We start from the raw sequence: 20,753 nt of genomic DNA on the forward strand, positions 1-20,753 counted from the left end.
TTTTTGGAGCCACCACCATTGGCACTAGAGCACAACGGTGTTCTTTCTCTACTAGTTCATCAGAAGGCACCTTTGCTCCTTCATTACTGCACTCTCAGAAGCCATCATCGTTGGCACTGAAGTTGGGCATTTGTTCCTTCATGATTGACCTCTCGGGAGTCACATTGTTGGCACCAGAGCCGGACTCTGATCCTTTCATTATTATGCTCACAGAAACCACCATCATTAGCACATGAGACGAGGACTGTTCTTCATTACTCAGCTCTTGGGAGGAACAATCGTTGGACTAGAGTCAGGTACTGTTGTCAGGAGCCACCATTGTTGGTGACACAGTAAAATTTGTTTTATTTTCTTACTGGACTCTCAGGAGACATCGTCATTGAAAAAGAGTCTGGCACTGTTTCTTCATTACTGTGCTCTCAGGACCCACCATCACTGTAACTTGTCTCCGGCCCTGTTCCTTGATTACTGAGTTCTTGGAAGGCACTTCCACTTGTTATTGTCAGTATGTTTCCTTCCTCACTTTGATCTCAGGAGCCACCATCGTTGGCACGGGACACAGGCACTCATCCTTAATTACTTCACTCAGGATCCACCATTGTTGAAGAAAGTTGGTATGAGAAATTGGGTTTTTGGATTAGAGGGGGTGAGCCCTACTCAAGCATCAACCACACTCCTTGTTCAGGGTGAACCACAGCAATTACTAAAATAGCTTGTACTTAACCCTCTGGTAGCTTGGCACAAAAGCAGTGAGATTTAACATAGAGGCAATATGTAAAGTATTTATGCAGCACTAAAACAGTAATGAAGCTAAAACACAACACAAGAAAAATCCCACATCAATCTAGGAAAATAGAGTAAATTGTAATTAAAAACAGTGATATTAGAATGACAAAAATCCAGTCAGTAGTACTGGAGATAGATAGGTAGAAGTAGCACCAAAATTCGCAAAACTCCAATTGTGGGTATCTAGTTGCACCAGACCAAGACAAAGTCATAAGTTCAAGTTGACTACAACGGAGTGTGGGCTGGGTACAGGAGTGAGTTTGGTCTGCTGGACAGTGTACCTGGTTGTACTCGACTGAGATGTGAGGTCCTTGATCGAGATGTGTCGCGCTGCGTTGGTTCTAAGGAGGTCTCTGGTCAGGAACATCAAGGTGGTGCGATGGGAGGTCATGCGTCGAGCTGCATCATGCTGCGTCGGTACTGATGAGGCCACCGAATCAGAAAAAATGTACGAGGGAGACAGAAATCATGGATGTAAAGGAAAGTTTAGAAGCGTCTATAACTGATGGCATGCAGGATGAAGCTAATGCTGTGGGAAGGAAAATGGCTATGTTTAATTCTAGTATGAATTATAAGATAATGTCCCCAGAATCATAAAAGCCTGCATGGGTGGTCGCCCGTTCTCATACTTAGACCCCAAGCTCTGTAATACGGCATTTCCAAATTCTCTAAGAAGCTGCCAATCGCTAGCGGCCGTTCGTAAATATCTTAAAACGTGGCTGTTTTGATTCCCCTGTGTGACTTGATGAGCTCCCCACCCTCCCCACCTTTGTTCAGCGCTGGGAAACCCTATTTGCGTAGTTATGTGCTATAGAAGACCTTTATGTTAATAGTAATAATAAGATTAGACCAGGTATGACCTCCTACGCTATTTAAGGGCATGAATTAAGCACTGTCACAGATGTGGAAGCATGTTTCACAAAGGATACTGAAAAAACTGTTTTGCCGGAGGAAAGGAGTGTTGGCATAGTAAAACAGGAAATGTTCAGGACAATGCAGAGGAAGCCATACCAAGACTACTGAGTCTGAAGTGAGGTGAGAGCAATCAAGGAAGAAGAAACAGACTGAATGACTTGTTCTGATGCAGAGAAAACGTATTCTTGTTGATGGTTGGTCCTGGTTCTTTATGTATGATTGAGCCCATAAGTTGTTTGAGAATACATTGCTAGATGTGAAATTAAATCCAAAAGATATTAACCCCAAAGGCTATCAAGACTCAAAGATAGTTGTGGTGAAATGCATGTGGGCTCAGACTAAGTGTCAAGATCGTGAAGTGAAGGGAAAATCTTGTGAAGAGAAAATCTTGCCATAAGTCCTAGGTTGGATACATTAGTATTACCTGTAGATCATCATACATCCTAGAGGAATGGATCATGTGATGCAGGCTTGTTAGGAGTCTTAGAAAAAACATAAGAAAGTGTTTGAAGACATTTTGGGATTGCTCAAAGATGTTCACAAATTTGTGAGGAAAAAGGCCAGAAGAATTTCAGTCACCATTAGAGTGATGTGAATATCTTGTTGTACCAGGTGATTGCCGATGGAGTTCTAGAAGTAGTACAGGCTGTGGAATAGCTCTCTCCTGTAGTCATCATGAAGAATTCAGATTGGAGCTTGAGGTTCTGTGTGGCCCTTTGCATCATCAGTGACAACATAATAACAGATTGTTTCCAACATCCTAATATCAATTAAGTGCTTTTAATATTACCTTGTGGTAAGTACTTCTCAGAGTTAAATTTGAGAAGTGCTTACCATCAAAATAAATCACAACTGGAATTAAATTAAAGGTGTTAACTACATTTGCCACTACTGAAGGGGTGTATCAATTCATATTAGTGAGTGATATTCAAAGAGCGATGACACATTTTCTTACCAATCTGAATAATATCATATTTTTTCAAGACTGCATGTTAATCTGTGGTGCTGTGGTCAAAAACACAATTAGGTTCTTGAACATGTTTTAGGAAGACTTTCTGCCTCATAGGTATGATGCTTTGTAAAATAAAATGGAAATGTTTAGAATAGGAGGTAGAATAACTGGGATATTTGATTTCCACGGTTGATCTCATAAGTGCTATTGTCAATGCAGAGATTCCAAATAACTATGATAAGCCTAGATCTTTCATGGATCTTGTTGGACATTATGTTTGCCTTGAATTTGCAGATAGGACTTAGAAGTTGAGAGTGCTCTTAACAAAAGATAAACTGTATATGTGGAGTGAAAATCAACAAAAAGGATGTGAAAGCAGCTGTTCCTGGTGCAGGTGTACTGTCCCCATTTGACGTGGGTCTATGAACCATAGCCACTGTGGACATTAGTGCTGGGGGCCTCAGGTCTCTACTTTTACAAATACATGATGGCAAAGGTAAAGCAGTGGTGTTTGCCTCTCACGCTTTGTGTGTAGCACAGAAGGGATTTAATAATAGAACATGGGGCATTAGCAGCTGCATGAATCACTGACTATTTCCTCATCTATAGTTGGGGCCTTAAAGTCATTTTGAGAGCAGACCCCAACCCGTTGCTCAAGGCTGTAAAGCCAGGAGAAGCGGGCAATTGCTTGGCCAGGCTTGCAAGATTAGCATGGTAATCACTAGGGGGTTACTGTTCCTAATGGAGAAAGAAGGCGAGCAGCCTAATCTGGTTGCTGAAAAAGGATTCGTGAGTGAATGTAACTCACAGTGAAGGTTGGATACCAGTGAAGGTGAGGGAAATTCCTCCTTTCGGAAAAAGTGCCCTCACACACCCATGCGGGTGTCATGCTTCATCATCTGGCGTGTGCTCCTTGTGGGGGTGGCGCTGCTGTCCCCCACGGGCCCCGCAAGAGGGCTCTTTGTCGGAGATCTTTTCAGGAGGGACGCCGCAATTGTGCGAGCGGGTCTAAAAGCTGTGTGAGTGAGTTAAAATGACCCCCTCGGTACCCAGAAATTGAACTTTATTCAAGGGGCCGGGTGGTAGGAATAAAAGCAAGGGATACGGAGGCCCTCCTTTAAACAAATATTGTAGAGGAGTGAGTATTATCTTTCTGCTCTCTTATCCGTGAGTGTAACTGCAGGTGATAGTGAGGTTATGTCAACATGGTTGCGCTAAAACTTGTTACCTAGTCCCTGAAGAAGCGCAACGGAATCCACTAGCACACGCCCAATGATGAAGCATGACACCCGCATGGGTGTTTGAGGGCACTTTTTCTGAAAGGAGGAATTCCCCCACCTCAATTGGTATCCAACCTTCACTGTAAGTTACATTCACTCACTAATCCTTTTTCAGCAACCAGATTAGGCTGCTCACCTTCTTTTTCCACTAGGAACAGTAACCCCCTAGTGATTACCACGTTATTCATTGGGAGCATTGGTACTGGACCTTCCTTTTCCAATTAGCTCCCGGTCCCCCCTTCTACATTGTATTGTGTTGCAAGACTAGCAGCCATGTTAGAGTCTTGCAGTTATGGACTGAAATATGTACCAGTTTGGAAGAATAGTGTTGCTGCTTTCCATGGTGTTTGCCTGATGTGTTTAGAGGTGATTGTGAATTTGAGACTGAGAATGTAAGTGGTGGCAAATGTCATTGATGCTCTGGGAGCAATATCTTCTAGGAGATTGGATGTTAGCGATGGAGAATGATAATGTTTTGAAAGCTGTCAATCAATCAATCAGGGGCATTGTAAGCGCGCTACTCACCCGTGAGGGTCTCAAGGCACTGGGTGGGTGAGGGGGGGTCCGCAGATATGTTAGCCGAAGAGCCAGGTCTTGAGAGTGTTCCTGAAGGTGTTCAGGGAGGGGGCGCGTCTGGTCCTGCCGGTAGCTGGTTTCAGGTCTTGGCTGCAATGTGAGAGAAAGATCTTCCACCTGCTCTGACTGTGTGGATGCGCGGGGTTTCGGCTAGTGCGAGGTTGGAAGATCAGAGGTTTCTTTTGGGTACGTGGAAGTTGATTCTGTCGTTGAGGTATATGGGTCCGTTGTTGTGTAGGCATTTGTAGGTGTGAGTGGGGATTTTGAAGGTGATTCTTTTCTCTACGGGGAGCCAGTGGAGGCTTCGTAGGTGTTGGCTGATGTGTTCGTGCCGGTTGATGCCGAGGACGAGTCTAGCGGCGGTGTTCTGTATTGTCTGGAGTTTGCAGAGTAGGGACTTGTTGATACCGGTGTAGAGTGCGTTTCCATAGTCCAGTCTGCTGGTGATGAGTGCATGGGTGACTGTCTTCCTTGACTCAGGGGGGACCCATTTGAAGGTCTTGCGAAGGATGCGGAGGGTGTTAAAGCAGCTGGATGTGACGGCGGTGACCTGTTGGTTCATGGTGAGTAATAAGTCGAATACAATGCCGAGATTTTTGGCGGGACTTTTATAATACAAGGTTTGTGTCAATTTTCAACATTTTGGTTGAATTAACGATGTGTGATGCAAGGGAAGAGATTTGTTCCTCCACATGATGTCAGGTCTAAGCTTTAGCCCATAAAGGACACCTTGGTCAGACTGTGACATTAAAGCAAATTAAAAAGATGTTTTGGTGGCTGGCTGTGGATGACCAAGTGAAGAAATTGGTGTCCGAGTGTCACATCTGTAAGGAGGCTGTGAAGCAGTTGAAGATTGGTGTGGGAACCACAAGTCAAAACTAGCACGTAGTTGATCCTCAATTAGTTTGGGACAAAATTTGACTTGCTTTGATTGACCCCTTTTTGTTACTACCAGAACATGTGAGAGGCGCAGCAGGAGTTGTAAATGTACTTTCTAAATTAATAGAACATATGTTCATGTGGAATGTGACCCCTCAATTGACAATTGCGATTTTGAAGGAAATTTAAGTAGTGGGGGAATTGCTTCTTGTATGGTAGCAGACAAAATAACTCAGTTGTCTTCTCTGGATCTAAAGAACTTTTTGGAAGTATGTGAAGTAAAACATACATGCACTCAATTTTACAATCCTCAGGGAAAAGACTAGGTGAGGAGGATAAACCAGTTGACTAAAGTGACTACAGATATGGCAGTAAAGTAATCTCTAAATCTAGAGTTGGTAGTGAGAGAAATGTGGGCACACTTTACACAATCAGTTATACAACACATAAATCCCCTTTTGAAACAATGAGGGGCAGGTCAGTCTGCCACCGGCCAAATGCTCTAAACAAGATATTCATGGTGAGCTAGTGCCCCATTACACCTCCCTCTATCAATCAGTCGTTACGGCTCCCTAGGAGGACATTGTCTTTTTCCTGACCGCTGTGTCCCTGCCTTGTATCACACTCGCCTCTAACAAAGAGAGAGGGACCCCTACACCAAGGGAGAGGGGTGCCAAGCAAGACCGTAGTCAAAAAAGAAGAACCTCCCTTGGATATGTATATACCTGTCAATCATACAACACACAAAACTTTACTTTAAAAAGTAGCAGGGTAAGAACCGGCATCAACGAAGCAAACAAACAAGCTACTAGATCATTGGTTTATTAAAATTAGTCACATAAGTCTCACAAAAAAGCGAGCAGTTGTACACATCCGTTAAGAAACAATTGTTAGACAATTTATCAAAATACACAAAAAGATAAAAAAAATCAATAAAAATTGTACATATAATTCAATGACATATAGTGTAATGACACCACAACAATAATCCTCACTGTCAATATACAATAAAGAATTGATAAAAACAAGAAAATTGGGAAAAGGGAGAAGAACAGGAAACTTATTCCTACTTCCAAAGGGAGAATCACTTCATCAAGGACTGAGTAGTTGTGACCCTGGTAGCATTTGATTACATTATACATTTCGCACAACCCTTATTGTCACAGATTATATCCGATTTCCCTTTAATTGAGCATCGACGCGTTTCGGTAGGCCACAAGTAACGGCCAACACCTTCCTCAGGATTGTTTGCTGATCCCAATATTAATAATTAGAAAATCTGAAAAAAATGTACAACAAAAATAACATAAGTGACTACCCATATTGCACACCTGAGACATTTTTTGATATACTTCATTGACCACGATTCAGCCCATGCTAATAAGACAGTTCTATTTCAAAACATACATACACTCTTTCACACCGCACTATGTAGGTACATAGTGCTTGTTGACAATTGAAAAAAGTTTATTCCCCATAAATGGAGTCATAAAGCCAATCGTTCATAATATTTAGAACTGAATCGCTATGGGAGGATAACCTCTCTCACTCAGAGGTTATTTGTGTATAGTATTGTATACATAATGGCATTACGAAATCGAAATTTCGCCATTACGTAGGTCATTAGACCTCAGTTCTTATCATCCTATTTCGTCCCCTGCGCGACATAAAGGCTACAGCAGCACTACAATTTTGCTCAGTAGCCAAGGGACTTCATCACACCAAGTACATCTCATTTGAAGGGTTTAAGAAGTTACCTTAAGGTTTTCTGTGCTTAGCATAAATCAAGGCCCCGCAAGCTGGTGATCCATAGATAAATTCATGGACATTAATCACATGAAATTCTGTTACCTAGCATAGATAAAAAACAGATATATGTTTTTAATTCAACCCTAACAAAAAGGCATGGCTCCCTATCTATTAGGTCCAACTACAGATATAGCACACCCTAGGTCCTATATTTACCATTCAATTCTTTTAATACAGCCAGGTGGTATATACACACTTCCTAGGCTGTAAGTATTCTAATTATGGAAAGTCTTCGGTTTCTCTCCAATGAGATATCTGAAACAGAGCAAAAATATCTATTACTAGCCATAATGCCCCACACATCTTAGCTGTTTCTAACTAAATCTATGTCCCGATCGGCTAGACACGCCCAATTTGCCATTTACACGGAGCTATACTTACGAGAATTACTACTGCTATTGGCTTCACTCAACCCCGTGAGACTGCATCCAAACCATACTGTTCTTGGCTATATATAAGGAAACAATCATGCATTACTAATAGCTCAACCGAGAATAACTTATTGAGACTACACTGTAGCACTGCCTGCATTAAAATTGCGGCTCTGAATAACGACGGCTCCCGGTATACGAGCATCCTCCAAACCTGCCACTGATAAGTTCCCTCGATAATGATAGGTACCTTATTGTTCGTTCTCTAGCACTCTCAAAGCGTGGTGAGGATAGCGGGTTCCAAAGGCACTAAGATCCTGTACGTCCCTATGGCGAAAAAACAAGGAGCAAAGATCGAGTAGCAAGCCCCAAAATAACCAAAGACGCGATCTACTCTTTGCCGCTATCTATTTACGTACCTTAATAGGGCTCGGTACTGACAGCAACGGGGGATTCCTTCAAATGTGTTGAACATAGAGTCCAACAAATAACCGGCTTAAGTATCACCTAGTAATTGCCGGCACCGGAACTAGAAATTATCCTTCCGGGGCAGGAAAAAGGCCAAATAGAACCTGATATAACAAATCAACACAGTGGCCGCCATCTTAACACTGTTACATTAGTACTGAAGTTAAGCAGTTTAACTTGTTATTTCTTTATATTAACGGAACACTGCTCTCTCAAAGTAATTGTGAGATACTACCAGAGATATGTTTAATAAGAACGGATACGTTTTCAAGGAAGGAAGAGATTTCACCATAATGGTCACGTAAATACATCTATATTGCAGCCGAACAGAAATGAAGATGTGACGACGGAAGAAACGTCACAGGTGTTATTGTAGGAACAAATGCAACACATATCTTAATTCTTTATAGGTCTCTCGTTGAATTTATTGCTTAATTGCATTAAGTCATTCCTTATGGGCAAAAACACAATCTATGGTAGGTAAAATTTGAATTGATAATCATCGCCAGGGTGACATTCTCCGCACATATATTTGTTCTATGCATTAGTTTACATTCGCAAATGCGAAAATAAGTATTAGGATGATTGTCATTAAAAAAGACTCTTCCTTAGTTGAAGTCATAATTCAAGCTTATGCCCCTCAGAGACGGCTGTACTTAAGTAGTCATTATACCTAGGACACATAAATTAAAGAAACAAGCGGTATCAAAGACAGGTGGTAAGTAAAACGACTATTAAGTTCCAGACTCGAATATAGGAATTTACATTGTTAACAGAGCTTCCCACTCCTCACGTGAATTAAGGCCTTTCCGTGTGGTATTAAGATGAGAGATAAACCATTGTTCACGGGCCTTACGTTTACAGGTAATGTTGCCACCTCTTTTGTCAAGCTTAACTTTTTCTAAGATGAACCAAGAAAAATCATTTTCACCATGTCCTACTTCAAGAAAGTGCGAAACAAGTGGTGCTGTTAATTTCTTCATTTTAATGGCTGACCTATGTTCTTGCATTCTCACTCGAACCTCTCTACCTGTTTCCCCAACGTAACCAAGATCACAGGGGCATCGTAGGAAGTAGATTACATTTTTACTTCTACAATTGTTGAGTGTTGTAGATCGAATATTCACGCCATTATAGGAGATTTCTTTTGCTTGCATACATAAAGGGCACACATTACAAGTACCGCATCTCACATTGCCAACTGCTGGAGTGTTAGTAATCGTTCTTTGTGTCCAGTTATTTTCCTCACGGTATGTGTGCACAAGCATGTCTCTTAGATTGCTGTTTCTCTTGAAGGCAAATAACGGTTTTTCCAGTTTCGCTTCTTCATCGTGATTAATAATATGCCAGTTTTTATTGACTACATTTTTAATCTGGTTGCTGAGGTGAGAAAATTTGCTAACAAAAACGACTTTGTTGGGAGGTTCTTTTTTACCTACCGATTTTTCAACCAGTGCTTCACGGTCATAGAACCTAGCACGTTTGAGGGAGTGTGAGAGGAGTTTGTTAGGATAGCCTCTATCTCTAAACTTATGTTTAAGATCATCTGCATGTCTATAAAAGTCTTGTAGGTCAGAACAATTCCTTCGTAAACGAAGGAATTGACTGAACGGAATGCTTTCTCTTTGGGACTTCGGATGGAAGCTGGAGAAATGGAGGAGAGTGTTTTTTGCCATTGGTTTTGTGAACAGCTCAACCTCCAGACTTCCATTCGAGTCCTTTATGGTGATATCAAGAAAATCTACCTTGCTTTTACTGTGGTACGATGTGAACCTCAAGTTAGGATCACCCTGATTTAACCAATCGAGGAATTCATTTAGTTTCTCAGTGTCACCCTCCCAAATGAAAAAAATATCGTCAATGTAGCGGTACCAGCCCGCTACATTTTCGAAAAAGGGGGCCACCTCGTTATATATGTGTTTGACCTCGAACTGGCCAACATAGAGACAGGCCAGACTAGGAGCACAGGTGGCCCCCATGCTGGTCCCTTTAAGTTGTTTAAAATATTCTTCCTTGAATAAGAAGACATTATTTTTCAAGATCATATTGACACAGCTCACAATAAATTCTGCATTGGCTCCACCTAAGTCCTGATCTCTTAGAATCTCACGAATGACTACAACCGTGTCATTTTGTGGGATATTCGTATAGAGAGACTCAATGTCGAGGGTGACCAGACACTGAGTCTCTCCACAGAAGGGGAGTCCCTCAACAAGAGAAATGATGTGGGCAGAATCTCTCAAATATGATCTTAAATTGCAAACGATAGGACGTAGGAAGTGATCAACGTACTTGCTTACGGGTTCTAACAAGGAGTTAATACTACTCACAATAGGTCTCATTGGTGGATCAGTGGCATTTTTATGACACTCGAACAGAGGGTGGAATTAGATGACCTTATCACACCGTTTGAGATACTGGAAGCTACACGTGCACTGGTGACCGCCAGGTTCCCCGGCCTTGACAGCTTGCCAGGGAATTCTATAAGGCCTATGCCTCACAACTGACCTCCCCCCAATTGCAAACTATCTGCAGAAGCATTGGCGACCCCTAGCCTCCCAGCCTGTCTCCGTGAAGCACTCCTCATCTCACTGCATAAACTGGGCAAAGACCCAGAGGCCTTGGGGTCGTCCCGCCCGCTGGGGCTGTTGAACATGGACTACAAGATTCTGGCGAAAATTCTAGCAGACCGACCGGCTCAGCTGGTTCAGAATCTAGTGCACCCAGACCAAAATTGGTTTCAGCCGGCTCGTACAACCTCTTCCGTATTATGGACCAAGCCCCTGTCAAATGGCCTCATGCAGGCTGTCGGGTCTTTGACCTGAAAAGGGATTTCGATTCGTTAGAGTGGCCTTTTCTATTTTGTTTTGGCGACAGGTTTCTGAGACTCATCCGCTTACTGTACACAATACCATTGACCCAGGTGAAGACTGGCTCCCTCATTTCTGACGTCATCCTTATAGGCAGGGGCACTCGCAATGGATGCCCGCTCTCCCCACTGCTCTTCTCCCAAGCAGTGGAGCTGCTGGCAGCACACGTGCGTGCGCAAGGTGCAGAGTAGGGTATACTCATAGGCGATGGCATACACTCGATCTCCTTCTCTGTGGATGACCTTCTCATTTATTTGGGTGACATCTCTTCTAGCCCTGATGGGATCACTTGCACTCTCTGAAACTTCGCCACGCTTTCAGTCCTAAAAGTCAACTAAATGATATCTTTTCTCACTTGCTCCAACCTCTCTTGGTCCAAACACTGACTTGTTTGTTACCTCCCTAGTTTGGCAACCCAGCACATTTCAATATTTAGGCATCCATATTTATCATTCATCTGTCGATCTCCTCGACGGTAACCTGATACGTGCTGTCACTTCGCTGAGGACCCAGATGACATTCTGGAGGACTTTACCTCTATCCGTTGCAGGCAGAGTAGCTCTGCTCAAGATAGTCACGCTCCCCGGACTTCTTACTATTTTGTCAACTTGCCTTTCTACATACACGCCTCCTCTTTCAGCTCCTTTGAGAAAGAGGTCCGAATCTTCATTCGGAAAACTTCCAGGTGCCGCATACTATAAACTTTATCAACCCACAGCCTTTGGGGGTTTGGCGGACCCCAACTTTGAGCAATATTATTTAGCATCCCAATTACAATGGGTTTAGAGATGGCACGCTGCTTTACTGCCACGGTGCCACACTGTTGCCCGCCTGGACCTTGGCCAGCATCTCTCAGCTGTTCCACCCTTGTGTCCGACCACTACCGTCCAAGCCAGGACTTTTATTGGTGGCGCATCATTGCTTCAGACGAAATCTCTGCCTTACTCAGCAGACTACGCCATATGCATCAGCCTTGACACTCTTGGGCACACCTTGTGACCAACGCTGCACTTCTACGTCAGTGCTGACCGTTTGGACTGCAGCGGGGGTCTAGATGATGAGAGATCTCTATAGAGACAGTGAGCTTCTGCCCTATGAGCTGCTCGTGGAGGAGGACAGTCTAGATCCTAGTCAGTTTCTTCTCCGCGTGTCATTATTAAGGGCATTAGGGCAGAAATGGGGAGCTATGACTAGTGAGCCACCTATGCATCTAACTATACAGTACATACATGTCATGGGCCGGGGCAGGTGCTTAGTGCGCTGGGTGCCACCTCTCTGCGCTTGCACACAGCTCCACCGCTTGCATCCTTGTGCCCAAAATGGGAGGCTTACCTTTCCCATCCCTGTATGGATGGGGAGTGGTCCACCATATTGGAGGATCCTACTTGCATACCTCACAATGCCCGCTTTGCTTGATTCAGCTATAAATCGTACACAGGGCCTACCTTACTCAGGCCAACATCAACAGATACTTTAATTGCACAGGCACCGCATGGCCTCATTGTGGGCTGGTGAATGCAGATATCAAACATATGCTCTGGGCCTGCCCACCTCTACAGCGCTATTGGCATGGGGTCTTAGCCCATTTGGTGCATTGTACTGAGAGAGCTCTCTCTCAACATGGGAGGTGTGCATACTCGGCCTACATCAGTGAAGTCAAAAGCACAAAGTCATGTCTCGCTTCATAGATCTAGGTCTAATCGTAGCCAAGCGGCTGATCACATGCAAATGGAAGTCAGCTGACCCTCCACACCCCACAGCTTGGATGTGGTCGCTTATCAACTTGGGCCAAGCAGTGAGCGTTGTACTACATAGGAAGGATGCCATGAGTCTCCGCAAATATCCATTGACTTGTAGTTAGGACACAGTCATGGCTGACCTCCTCATGGATATACCAAATGATCCCCCATCACCGCAGACCTACTACCCTACGAAGGCAAATCGGGAGGCGACACATGTGTGTCCCTGCCCCTTGTTATCACTTCCAATGGCGGGTTTGACATGGACAACGAGCACCCATTGCCCGATAATGGCCTCACTGATGAGATACCTAGGGACAGACATGAGTAATTCACTTAGTAAGTAGACGGGGGTAGATTGCGTTGGTGGCGAGGGGGGAAGTTAGGGCTGGCATGAGTTACTACTAAGGTTCTTTCTCCACATACGTTCTCATAGTTGTTTGAATGAGACCCTCAACTGTTTATTTCTGTCGTTTCGCACTATTGCTTGTTGCGAACATTAAATGCCCATTTGATGTAAGGAGCAGCTGGTTGCAATACCACTTCTTATGATTCTTATATACGTCTCCTGTCAGACTGCCTTCCATTAACATTACAGGTACCCGGAGGGCAATGTCTTGTTCAGTTTCCTTTAAATATTGGCAACAATGTAATTTATCACATTTCTATTGCTATTGTAAGGTAATAGCATGCCATTGTTAACTGACGTCATAATTGTAAACTGTGTTCCTGAAATCCTTTTTTTTGTTACTGTAACCATAAAAGAAAAAACAATAAACAGATTCAAACAAAATAAAAGAGGGGCAGGTCAGTGGACCTAAAATGTTAATTTGTGGTTGTCTACATAAGACTGGTGATTTGGAGATTGGACCAAGTTTAAATGAAAACCTAAGCACAAGATTGTTACGGGTGACTGGGTAAAAATTAAGCCAGGTTGAGAATGGAGTGGTCTAAATTTAAAGGTCCTTACAAGTTTGCTGTTTTATCAAGAAGGAGGTGAGGTAACAAGAGTGTAAGAACAAGAGAAATGCAGTGGGTGGACGTTCATGTCAGTTGCTCATCTCTATGACAATGTAAGATGAGATGTGGATGTCTGCGAGTGTAATTCAGTGTCAAGTGTTTCTCAATATTCTTCTCGAGCTGCAGGTGATAATAGTTCTGGTTTAGATGTACCTCATAGTGAGACTCCCCATAGGTAACTGGACAATTACATATGTGGTTAAGTCCTGCTGTTAGGAATATAGGTCCTGGTTCACAAGCTGCATCTTGTAGTATGTAAAGTAGTGCCACAGTGCTGATGCTTATTTACCTATTACAAAATGCAGTTCACAAGTCTACAAGTGTAAATATCCACCTCCACCTCTCCTGTTGTATCTTTGGGGGATCCTCACACTTGTAAGTTTACTACTTAGTACTAAATGTCGGTGGGACAGTAAGAGTGGCTGGAAAAAAGGGCCTATTTATGATTAAATGGTAGGGGTTTGGAAGGAACACGGAGGGGGTTAGGGAAGATTTGCACCCACCCCCAAAAGAGTAAGCCAATTGCCATTCACAAACTGCACTTCTAAATAACTTTAAAGCCAAAAAGGACGGTAGTAAATGTACTGCTTCTCGGAGCTGAAGTAAATCCAGCACAACCACTGGTACTGCAACGCCTCCATCATAAGAAATAATGGAACTCATGATTAAAATAAAATCCCATCGGAAATAATGGCACCTTACATTAAACTAGTTGAAAAATGTAATATTTAATTGCATGTTGAAAAAAATCTGAATACAAACACATGTATTATTTTATTTTAAAATACTTTAATAGCCTTTTTTAATTCAAAAATTAATGCACCAACTTTTTAAACTTAAAATATAAATTAATTACTTTTAACTAATTCAATACATCACTTTTATTACTTCTTAAGACATCAACTTTTTTTTTAACTTTAGGAGGGATTTTTGTAATTTAATCCATGGAAAAATAATTTTTTAATGAATTTAATGTATTTTCAAAATTATATTTTAATTTAAAATTAAGTTAATAGTGCTGTAGCATTTGTTTGATTTTGTGCTGTATTTGCAAGAAAGATCTTAAATGAATTTATATTAATATTCAACATCAAACTATTTTTACAGTTTTTTCCAAGTTTACCAAACGTTTTACTTTTCCCTATAGCCTATACGGAGATCTCCGCCATCTCTTGTCTATTTCGAGCACGCTGCAGTTGTCTAGGGTTAGTTCTGCACTATATAAATAATCCCAGTAAAATAAAATAAAACCACCTTACTATGTGGTATGCCCTGAGGTTCAATCTTGCACCATCCTTTGTCACATTTGTGAAAGGACACCATTTAAGCAACACATGCAGGCCTTCAAAGCCATTGTGATGGGGAAGCTGCCTTCGCAATCTGTTGTAACTTCAGCTTTCCTTAGTGAAGCCACCAAGCCTGCAGATGCTTCTTCTGGACCCATTGACATGGAAGCTAAAACTCTGAAGGAGGGTGTGCATCAGTGTGGAGGCTTGGCTCTTTGTGGGGCTAACCTTACCGCAGTGAAGTCTAGCTACAGTTCCTATACATGGGCCAAGATGGACAACTTGCCCAAGAGGCACGCCACTCTGTTCTTTGAGAGGGCAGGAGGCATCATAGAGGCGGCTGTTTATAAAGCAGGTGCAGATTGTCACGTTCACCAGGACCATGGTTTTAATTTGACTGATTTGGGTCATTGGTGGCTTGGATACATATATTATTTTTGGCATTTATCTCTTTGTATCTCAGATACTGCACTGTGTTCCTGGATTCCGCCGCTGTGCGTGTCTCCTTTCCAACGGTGCCTCATATCTATTTCCTGTATATCAGCCCTGAGTTGTGTCAAAATCCTGCTGCACATTGAACAGTTTTTCTATGTTAGGGTGACCATTAAGTATCACTGCTCTCTGCTGAGGGTTTTATCAGTGGATAATGGCCTCTGCACATGACTGTTGTTAATTCCATGATATGTAATGATAGGCTCGATTCAAAGCAGAGGATCCATAATGGCATGAAGAACAATAAACAGCTGCTGAAACTTTTCAGCATGTGGGTAAATAAAGCTTGTATTACACATCCACTAATCCCACCCAGCACAGGCTGAGAAACAGGCTACCTGTCTCCATCCACTTCACACTCTCAGTGTATGTACAATACAGAACAAAATAAGTAGTTAGTGTTCTGATTGCCTGCACTATTCTCAGCAGTCCATACCAGATGCTCATATATCATACTTATGTTATGAGTGGGTTGCATCACAATGAGACAATAAAACTTTGAAAACAAGTCAGCCACTGAGATTAGAGCTCAATATCCTCAGCTCTGTGTTCTCTTCTGTCTTGCAGGCAGCAACAGTCGGATAGGATTACAGACCCCCCCCAGTCTCAGATCTGGGGTCTCAGGTCTGAGACTGGGGGGTCTGTAATCCTATCCTATCCTATCAGACTGTTGCTGCCTTCAAGGCAGAAGAGAACACAGAGCTGAGGATATTGAGTCAGGGATGGACTCAACTAACTCCATGCTGATAAAACAAACAGAGCACTCAAAGGACAGGGGCATAGTAGAAGGTTGAAAAGCCAAGATAGATAGTAAGGTAAATGCCCATATAAATGTGATAGCTGTCGGCAGAAAGGCACAGAGACCTGGAACCGTATGAGGAGTGCCGTGGCAAGCGAAATCTGAGGGTTTCAGTCCTGTCTCTACATCAACCTGCTCAAACTGGAGTGTGATGTCTGACAGCAAGCATGGCCCATTGATCCTGGAAATGAGTTTCTTTGGTAGTTGGAATAAGCAGTGAGCCTTCAGCAGGAGGCACCAAGGGTCAGTGTACCAACATTGCCAAGAGTCATGTGAGTGGAGCTGGTTTTCTCCCTATGAAACTGGTTAAATGGCTGGCTGTGAATATTGCAAGATATGCAGTTTAGAAATAATAGAGTCCTTGTTATAGAGACCAACTTAGTAGTTTGAAGACACATTTGGTGCCAAGTCATCTGATGTGTGCTTAGTACTGATAGTTTTGTCAGTCTTGGTAATGGGGAAAAAACAGGAGCGTAAGAAAGACCCAAGACAGTTTCATGTAGGGGGTGGGCGCGGATAGGAGAATTAAGGCTTCAAAATCCAACACTAAGACACAGTATTGTGAATCTTGGTTTTCTTCTACACGTCATTGCAAATTGTTGTTTTGTCAGTTGGTTCAATTCAAATGAACTGCAATTAAAACTTCCAGAATGCATTAGTTTGGTAGCTGAAGACATGGCCGTTCAGGGAACAATATTTGCTGGTAACAAGCATTCTTCAGGTGATGCTGCTTTAGCTTGCATAGAGGGGATAGATAGATAGATAGACAGATAGACAGACAGACAGACAGACAGACAGACAGACAGACAGACAGACAGACAGACAGACAGACAGACAGACAGACAGATAGATAGAAGCACTGGACTGCTGCAGACATGGCATCCCTGTGATACTCATGTGATCTCCCGTGCCTTTGTCCATCCACTGCGTTTCCGGCTACCTCCATTTATGTTCTCTCTTTTCCTTATGTGACACATATCTTCATTACTTTTTTTTGCCTTTTGTACTAATTCAGATCTTACCTGCAAGACTATCTTTCCTGCATCCCGTTTTTCACTTCACCGCTCTTACTTTATATCCTAATCCTTCCCTCGCCTTTAGCTAGGAAGGTTATTCTAGCCTTCAGTCCTACAACGCCAGGGGGCAGGACTTCTGCAGAAGTGAAGATCTTCCACCATTTCCTCCTGAGCCTACTCCTTAGAGCCAGAAGAGAAGACTGACACCTACGACCGACCAAGGGGGGAAGTGGGCTGAGAGAGAGAGCGATGGTTCTGGTGTACCAGAAGATCCAGTGGGAAGAATGATGGGTGTGTTTTGGGATTTTTGAGCGGGGCCATTCAAGTTCTGGTGGTAAGGTGCATTCTTTCTGCCAGGAGAGGTACTCTGTGACAAAAGAACACCATCACTTTAGGCAACCATACATGAATGCTTTACAATCAGCTTATATATAAAAAGTGATGGATGGAATGCTTGAATTAATCTCAGCCACTGTTAATTACTCGTGTTGCATCCCAGTCCATCCTTATCTTGCACACCATACCACCTAAGGTTGGACCCAGCTGTATGCAAATCAGTCTCGACTCTGCTCCAATGGGAACAGTCCAGCCCAAACTGTCAAGCCAGATTCTCCTTGAACCGGAACACAAGCAACCCAGAACCGGTTTGCCCTAGTTAGGGCGCAACAGCTAGGTACAGCTTAGTTCCAGTAACACAGAGTGCACCAGACTCACGTCTGAGCATACCTGTCCAACTCAAGGCAACACACTGAAAAATACACAAAGAGAGGATGGAATGCTTGAATTAATCTCAGCCACTGCTATTAGCTTGGGGACGCAACCCAGTCAGCTGCAATCAGCTTGAGTATGCTTTTCTTGCCCCCACGTCTAATTATTTGTGGCTTACCTCCACAATCCATACACCCACTCGTGGAGACCACCATCGAGTTTACCCTTCTACTCTCCGTAAGGTAAGATTAAACTCAAGCAAAAACGTGCTCGTGTCCGAAAAGGATCCTTGAGAAAATATCAAACAGGAATCACTGAAAGAAATCAGAGTCCACCTCTGGGTCTTAGTAACTGCTTTTTATGTGGTGTTATTTCACAGAACTCACACAATTCCTCCTTTTTTCTTTTTCCTCTACTAAAAGTTATTCATTTAAATTCAAACTTGGGGTGTCCTTGGAGAAAAGACAAACCAAAAGCGAGAAGTGCCTGGCTAATGCTCTCACCTTTGGTCTGTGTAATGAGCAGAAATAACTGGGATGTTTAGCAGCGGTGAGAGAATGATGGTCATAATCAAGGCGAGAGAAGCTTGACGGCGCAGGCTAAAAGACCAGGATCTAGGGTTCAAGATTTAAAAAAGTCATTTTGAAGGGAAGGGCTTCAAAAAGAGGTTTCAAGACCCCAGCCTCCAGGTCACAGTGTCCAGGTTGCTCTCTGTTCTCAGGCGTCTGAGGTCTTTAATTGCTTAGCAGTTTGAAAATAATCAGTATCTGCTGTACAACAAAAATACCAGGCACTTCGCCAGGAGCCAAGGACAGCAGGAAATGGAGGCCTTTAACTGATTTCTCAGCTGTGTCATAGTTTTAACAAAAAATCAGGTACTTCATTAAACATAGCTATTTACAGTGCACTCAGACTAAAGTGCGAATGGGCGTCACGCGACCCCAGATATCCAGGCTTACCATGCAGCGTCCCATCTCCCCATCTTTAAACGATTGGTGATATGGCGATAGACGTGATCCTGCCTATGCGGTTGAGCGTTGGCTAATGGATTCTAAATCTTTACACATGATTCTACACTCTCGCGCGACACTCCAGCCGTTACCACTCAATACCTGGACTGTTTTTGTAATCCTGCAACAAACACTGCGCAGGATCGGGTGGTGGGGCAGACTCGCTAAGGAGACTCCTCTTTGGCGCACTGGCCACCTACCGCAATTGCTTGAACTCCCGGACTTTGAAGGCTGGGACACTATTGGAATCTCAACGGTTGGTGATGTTCTTCATGGTCAGTCCCTTAAGTCTTTCCAACAACTACAATCTGACTTTCAAATGCCCCAATCCCAATTCTATAAATATCTTCAATTTCGCCATGCATTCTCCCTGTACCTTGTACCGCAAGACACCATTCCCGACTTTAACCCTATTGAGGCCAAGATGTTTTTGGTGAGATGGGTGCACACAAAATCTCAGCACTATACCGCACCTTAGTCACTAATAGCCGCAACACTCTCCACAAGACCAGGGAGGCCTGGCAGGACGACTTGGGTCAACTTGACGAGGACGACTGGGTTGAGGCTCTTGAATCCCCGTGCGGTGCGGCAACTGCTGTGCGCCTTCGACGTATACAGTTCAAATACCTCTACCTGGTATACTTTACTCGCTACAGGCTTTGGCGCGCTTGGAGGATTGCGTCCCCCTTATACCTGCACTGCTGCTTGGCTGAGGATACCTTCCTCCACACATGCAAAAATAACAGTTGATGGACAGAATGCAGAACAATGTCATATATTCACCCCAGTACAGAGATCTGGGCCTAAATCCATCGTTTTTTTGCTCACCATTCCAGTTTGAACCCAGCCATATGCAAATCAGTCTTGACCCTGTGCCTCATGGGAACAGTCCAGCCCGAATTGCCAAGCCAGGTCCTCCCTGGACTGGAACCAAGCATACTAGGACCGGTTTCGGGGTTTCACCTCTCTTCAGCCAGGATAGCTTGATTCCAGTGGCATGGAGAGCACAGGACTCACGTCTGAGCATACCCGTCCCACTCGGGGTGACAAATGCAAAAACAACAGTTGATGGACAGAATGCAGAACAATGTCATACATTCACCCCAGTACAGAGATCTGGGCCTAAATCCATCGTTTTTTTGCTCACCATGCCATTCCAGTTTGAACCCAGCCATATGCAAATCAGTCTTGACCCTGTGCCTCATGGGAACAGTCCAGCCCGAACGGACCAGGGAAGACATCGCTTGGCAGTTCGGGCTGGACTGTTCCCATGAGGCACAGAGTCAAGACTGATTTGCATATGGCCATGTCTGAACTGGGGTGGCGTGGTGAGCAAAATAACGATGGATTAAACCCAGATCTGTGACTGGGGGTGAATGTTTTGCCATTGTGCAACATTCCGTCCATCATCTTGTGTGTTTTGCTGTTCGCCCTATGTGGGAAGGGTATGCCCAGTCGTGGGTCCCGTGCTCACTATGCCACTGGAGTCAAACTATCCTGGCTGAAGAGGGGTGAAACCCCGAAACCGGTCCTAGAATGCTTGATTCCGGACCAGGGAAGACATGGCTTGGCAGTTCGGGCTGGACTGTTCCCATGAGGCACAGGGTCAAGACTGATTTGCATATGGCCATGTCTGAACTGGGGTGGCGTGGTGAGCAAAATAACGATGGATTAAACCCAGATCTGTGATTGGGGATGAATGTTTTGCCATTGTGCAACATTCCGTCCATCATCTTGTGTGTTTTACCTTCCTCCACACAACATGGGACAGTATTGC

The 20,753-nt window shown here is 43.6% G+C and overlaps 1 protein-coding gene across 5 annotated transcripts in view; it reads left to right on the forward strand.

Moving 5' to 3' along the window:
- Positions 1 to 20,753, forward strand: part of OPLAH (5-oxoprolinase, ATP-hydrolysing) — a 443,349-nt gene that overhangs the window by 285,081 nt on the left and 137,515 nt on the right. The gene's annotated exons all lie outside the window — the stretch shown is intronic.

Source organism: Triturus cristatus, chromosome 5_1, assembly GCF_964204655.1.
Source record: "Triturus cristatus chromosome 5_1, aTriCri1.1, whole genome shotgun sequence".
Classification (NCBI taxonomy): Eukaryota; Metazoa; Chordata; class Amphibia; order Caudata; family Salamandridae; genus Triturus; species Triturus cristatus.